The 6,091-nt window shown below is 56.6% G+C and overlaps 1 long non-coding RNA gene across 1 annotated transcript; it reads right to left on the bottom strand.

The window, feature by feature from the left end:
* Positions 1-298: 298 nt before the first annotated feature.
* LOC124247831 (uncharacterized) lies at positions 299-4,911 on the bottom strand. The gene is made up of 4 exons (XR_006890845.1): positions 4,379-4,911; positions 3,468-3,815; positions 1,597-1,711; positions 299-470 (listed from the first exon to the last, which is right to left on the bottom strand). It is a non-coding gene; the product is annotated as an uncharacterized LOC124247831 (long non-coding RNA).
* Between the last annotated feature and the right edge of the window lie 1,180 nt (positions 4,912-6,091).

The following is a 6,091-nucleotide window of genomic DNA, read 5'->3' on the forward strand; positions in this document are numbered from 1 at the left end:
AAGATGATGAATGTAAAATTCAGAGTTGGCTCCCTCAGAGGAGGAGCTTTGGACTTCAGAATTAATGATGTTTATTATTTAAGCTGTAGTAAGGTGGGCATGCAAGTATTGAAGGGTCTTCCTGGTTGAAAGAGTATGCATTTATTAGGTACGTTCTTTTGTGTGTATGATACATTGCAAGAAAAAAGTTTCAAAAAAGTTCACATAATCATGGTGTTCTCACAGAAACGTGGACAATGACACTGGATTTACTGGTCAGAAGGTCATTCCCATCCACCACAGAGGCTGTGTTCCTGGGCGGGGCGTCGATACCCAACAGGTGCTACTGGTTCTCACAATCAGGCTGACTCCGCCTCTGCCCACAGCCCCTCAGAGGTCTGTTCACCCAGAGGACAGCACTGAGCATGCTCAGGAGCAGGGGCACCTCCAGGAAGACCAGCAGCAGGAAGCGGACGCTGCTGAGCAGGGACCTGTGGGGGACACAGTGACAGACAGTGAGCCGCATCCTCAGGGGAGGCTCTGGTGCCCTCCCCTTCCCCCATCCCTGTGTGCAGGTCCTGTGGCCACACAGTCCACATAAAGACCAGCCCTGGGCAGAGCAGCCCCACTTGAAAGACCACTGCCCCCGACTCTGTGCCTAATGATGGCTCTTGAAAATTAGGACAGTGGGCATAAGGAAGGTCATGGCTGTTAGAATGATGTGAGGGAGACCCAGGGACCCGGGTGGGACCTGGGCCCAGAAGAAGGATTTCTACCTGAGCCCTCCACATTTGGGGGCTATCCCACCTGTGGTCTCGTGATAAATAACAAGGTCATTTGTGTGAGATCCACTCTCCGGCAAGCAGCATTTCCCACGAGGGAAGAGACTGTTTTATTCACAGTGAGCAGCTGGTACCTGCCCGGTGCCTCCAAGATGTCAGCCCTTAAAAGTCAGTGGCAGTTGATGGAACGAATGCATGACCCACCTCAGCTCCCACCTCCCTCTGAGGCCTGGGTTCTCCACAGGATGACACTTCTGACCAGGGCTCGGAGGGAGGCTGGGGAGAGAGCGCAGGGGCCGCCAATCCCCAGGACACCTGCCGCCTGCCTTGGCCTGGGCCGGGCTCTGGAGAGCTCCTTTTGCGGGATGTTTGCGCTGGGTCTTCTCTCTGCCTGGACCCCTGTTTCTGCAGATGCCCACGTGCGTGGCTCCCCAAACCCTGCAGCTCTTCACTCAAATGTCCTCAAACCAGCGAGGCCCCCTGATCGTTGCGTATTAAACAGCAATCCCCATCACCCCCACCCCACATGCTCTCCCCAAACCCATGGGACAGGTTTTCCCTGAGCATTCATCATCAACTGGCATGTTTATATTGATTTATTCATTGTGTGACTCCCCCGAGAACACGACTTCTGTCGGAGCAGGCTCGTGTCTGTGTGGTCCGCTGCTGCATCTGCAGAAGAGCAGCCGGCACTTAGTATGCCCTTCACGATCAGGTGTGGAATTGGTAAATAAATGAGGGGCCCTCGGGAAGGGTGGCACGAATCCCTCTACCGCTCCCTCACCTGGAGGAGAAGTCACCCAGGGGTCAAAGTCCGGGGACCCGGGCCCCTCACCGATGGTGTTGGCTGGGATCTGCAGTTTCTTGCCTTGTTGTGCTGGACCTGGTGGTTGCTGGCAGGGTTGTGGGAGGACCTGGGGTGCTTGTGAAGATCTTCGGGGTGGGGGCTGCTGTGGTGGGTAAGGGAGAAGCGTACATCAGGCCCCGTGTCCTCTCACTCACTCTCCCACTCTCTGTCACCTGTGTGTCTCTGACTCACACAGTTGAGGTCACTCAGACCACCTGGACAGATGGCCTGGGTCCAACATCCCTCATGGCCACCCCAGGGCCTGACCAGCACCATGGCCCCCTCTCCAGGCGCTCCCGGGCTAGGTGGGCCCTTTCAGGTGCAAGGTCGTCCTGTTTACCAGGACACTTGAGAGTGTGGAGAGCACTTGGCTCCAGGTCACACCCCAGCCAGAGCCACACCTTTGTGCTTGCTGTCTACCCTGTCAGGGGACAGAGGGGGTGACATTACTCTGTAGAGATTGATCCAGGGCGATGGCAGAGCCAAGGCCCTCGGGCATGGCTGATGGCTGGAGCGAGGTCCAAAGAAACAAGGACATACAGCAGAGTCTGCCTGAACAGAGGGACCCCGAGTTGCTCAGGGCACTCAGCCAGGCCTACGGCCCCGGGTGGCCACTGGACAGTCTCCTCACGGGGAGGGAATGACCGGAAAGAAAGATCGAGAGAGACGTGCACCTGGATGACCCCATAGAAAGTGGCCTGTCCCAAAGCCAAGTGGACAAGCCTGTTTCTCTCACACACTCAGCTGTTCCAGTGGATTTTCAGTTGCTCATCTTAAACAGGAACCCGAAGGGGTAGGTGAGAGAAACTGCTCCCATAAGGGAAACCAGGACCCACTGGAGGGGACTCAGGAGCCAGAGACAAGGTCAGAACAAGAACCCAGGGGAAGCCACACACTCAGAGGCGGACCTGGGTCTGGTCCTCAGGAAACAAGGGCAGGGTTCTGTTAAAGAAGAACCGAAGTACACTTGGGGCCATAATGCCCGAGACCCCATTTTCTCACCCTTCTCCTCTGCCTAGGGGGAGCGATTTCAGGGGTTTCTCTGGGGTTTCAGGGGTCTCTCTGTGGGTACAAAGTGCAATGGAAAGGAGGGGTCAGGATCAGCCTGGATGGACAGGGTGGTCACCAAAGTTCCTCCGAGAAGGGCCGCTCAGAGACAGACAGCCTGGAAAACATAGCCGAGGCCTGGCTCCTCACCAGATGGGCCTGGGACAAGGGCACCCTGAGGTGCGGCTCCCTCAAGGGCCCTTGGGGTCCGGGGCTCTATCTTGGGCCCCTCTTGTGGCTGCTGCAGGCCCTCAGGACCGCGGCTGGGAGGCTGGTGTCTCGGGAACCAGCCACCACCTAGTGACGTCCTCTTAGGGCCCAGGGTGATGGGCAGCTGTGAGTGAGAGGAGCAGATGCCCCAGGGGTCCTGTTCCCGTAGAGGGGACCAAGAGAGGGATGAAGGAGACATGCGGTCTCCTCCAGAGGGACCACAGCCTTTGTGAGGACAGGCAGGCAGCTTGTCCCTGGACTCAGGGCAGTTCCCCCTCCCAGGAAAGCTTCAGGCCTGAGAAGGTGTCAGGGTGCGGTACACAGAAGGGTCTAGAACAGCCAGAGGTGAGCATGTGCTTGTGTGCCTGTGCAGACAACATAACACACACACACACACATAAATACACACACACACACACACGCACACATGGACACATACATACTCACACACATGCATGCAGACACCCTGCGTCCTGTCTCTGACCCTTAACCTTGCCCAGCTCTTCTATCCAATGTCCCACATCTTTCCTGAGGGTCCGAGTGACCAGCCCTGGACTCAGGCAGCCCTGGTGCTGGTGTGAGGTTGGGGGGGGGGCACTCACCTGGCAACACAGACACCTCAACCTGGAAGGTGGGGTCATGTAAAACTCCTTCAGACCACCGTGTATCGATCCCACAGCAGTAAGTTCCTGTGTCAGCCTCTGTGAGGCTCTCCAAGGTCACGGTGAAGGTGAGGTTTGCAGGGTGGTCCCTGATGGACACGCGGCCACGGCTCACTTCTCTCTCTGACTCTGTGGTCTCCACAATCTTCTTCCTCCACGGTGGCCACTTTGAGTTTCAGCACCAGTATTTTTTATGTTCTCTGTATTCCTCGTCATACCGACATTGCACACTCAGGGATCCCCCGATGGTGCCGGTCACGGTTCTGGGACCACTCAGAGACAGAGAGCCTGGAAAATACAGGCGAGTCCCAGCTCCTCAGTGGATGGGCCTGGGTCCAGGACTCCCTGGGGTGCAGGTCCCTCAAGGGTCCTCGGGGCCTGGAGGAGGCCGCGGCAGGAGACTGGAGCCTTTCCTCAGAGCCAGGAGAGGGGAAGAGGGGGGCGTAGCTCCCTCCTCACAGAGGTGGCACAGGGAGAGGGTGTCCATGGAGACAAGAAAGGCCAGGGTGGTAAACTGAGTGTGTGTGTGTGTGCATGCGTGCGTGCGTGTGTGTGATGCTCCAAGACATCCTTCCTGACTGTGACAATCGAGGTAATGACTATCACAGACACCCCCCTCACTAGCACTATTCTGTCCAGCACAGTGACCAAGACTCCCCTGCTTTATGCGCAGAATCCTCCTGGTCACTGCCGAGGCAGGTGCTGGCTCCTCCCAGAAGCTTCTCTGCCTCTCCCTCTTCCCTCCCACGTCCCCCTTCCCTCCCCTGGGGGCCACTTCTCAACCCACCTCCATCCTGCCCTTCCCCTCTCCCGCTCAAGGCAGACTCCTCCGCCCAGGCCCAGCCCCTCACCTGGGACAAGAAGAAGGAGCAGAGCTGAAGGCAGCCGCGCGGCCTGGTCCTTCAGGGTCATTTCTCCAGCACAAATGTCACCTGCAGCAGCGCGAGGCCCTTGGTGGGGACTGGGTTGAGCCTCCTCACAGAGGATCTAATCTCTGTGTTACCACTTCTGCATTTCCGGGCCCCTCTGCTTCCTTGTCCGGCCCTGAGTCAGGTCTGATGTTGGAGCCGGTCAGGGTGCAGGAAGCTCAGGGAGAGAATCTGCATGGGCTGTGCAGAGCCCCCAGACCCGGTGCCCCTGGCTTCTCCCAGTCCCGGTGACTGGACAGGGCCAGGGCCAGGTCCTGGACTCAGTTGCAGCCGCTGCTCCTCTGCACAGCAGTTCTGCGCTGCTCCTCCTCTCTCACTGTTTCACACACGCTCCCACACAGCGGAGCCAAGCGGGCACATTTCCTCCTCAGCAGGTGTCCTTGCCTCTGTGATACGTCACTTCCTTGTGGTCAGGATGTACAATCCTGGGAGCGGAGGCCAGACCCCTCCCTCCTCTCTGGCCTTGGTGGTGACCAAAGAGGTACTTTGACCCCCTCAACCTGCAGCTCCAGGCACCCGTGGAGAGCTCTGCCCCCGTGGGACCCCAGCTTTTCCTCTGGTCACACAAGTTGGCACTGTGACCTCAAACACTTTCAGAGGTCCTCGCTTGGTTCTGGGTTCCTAACCAGGGCACAAACCCCTCAGGCTGCGGCTTCCTTCCTTGTGTGCTTCCTTGTTCCCCAACATATGGTGGAGCAGCCGTCATCAACCCTCCAGTACTTCACTTTTTACTCTTCTTTGAAAGTCCACTCCACTGTGAGATTCAGGACAGAATATTGAGAAAGGGTTCAGAGGGTGAAGATGCTGATGGGAAGTTGGGGAGCATGTGAAGCTGAGACTGATCCCTCCTCTCTATCCAACGGCAGAGAAGGTGGTCATATAACAAGAGGGCAGTCTCCCCAAAGGTGCTGGCAGTTCGTGTCTCTTTTGGGTTCACAGTGATGACCAGGGGCCTCTTCAAGGTGGAGAGTGGGGGATGATCCTTCCCAGGAGGTGGGGAGGCAGATCTGACCCAACTTAGAATGCCTTGTTCTCATGACCTGATGGGTTTAGGGTCACTTTACCCTGGAAATGGTAGGGTGATGGGTCAAGGTGCAGGACCCATTTAGCGTCTCTCCCAATGATGCCATTTTCTCAACCTTGTCATACACAAACCAGGTCTATCAATTTCCCCCTAAACACTGTCTCCCAGATTTGTGCCTCTCTCACACTATCTTATCATGATCAAAGGCAATGATATTCCTAGCACAGTTGTAGCGCAAATGCTGTGATCCAGATTCTCTCCATCACTCCCCATCTATCCTGACTCTAACTCTCCAATCTGCCTCCTCCTCCTTTTCCCCCGAAGTTACAAAGGACCTCTCTCCTCTCAACACTCCAGTGACACCCCTCTTCTTCCCAAGCCCCTCATGCCCTCTCCTTTCTCTTCTCCAATCATCAGGAAGGGACAGCTTTAACCGACGTCAGTAGTCGTTAATGTCACTCCTTGCTCCCCACTCTTCAAATGAAACCCACTCTCCTTGCTTGGCCTGCATGGCCTGAGCAGACCTGACCACTGCTTCGTTCTGTAGCTTCGTCTTGCTCCTTCCACCCCAGTGTGGTCCTATGTTCCAGCCAAAGTGCTCAACCCTCCCC

The sequence above is a fragment of the Equus quagga genome, chromosome 11 (genome assembly GCF_021613505.1).
Source record: "Equus quagga isolate Etosha38 chromosome 11, UCLA_HA_Equagga_1.0, whole genome shotgun sequence".
Lineage (NCBI taxonomy): Eukaryota > Metazoa > Chordata > Mammalia > Perissodactyla > Equidae > Equus > Equus quagga.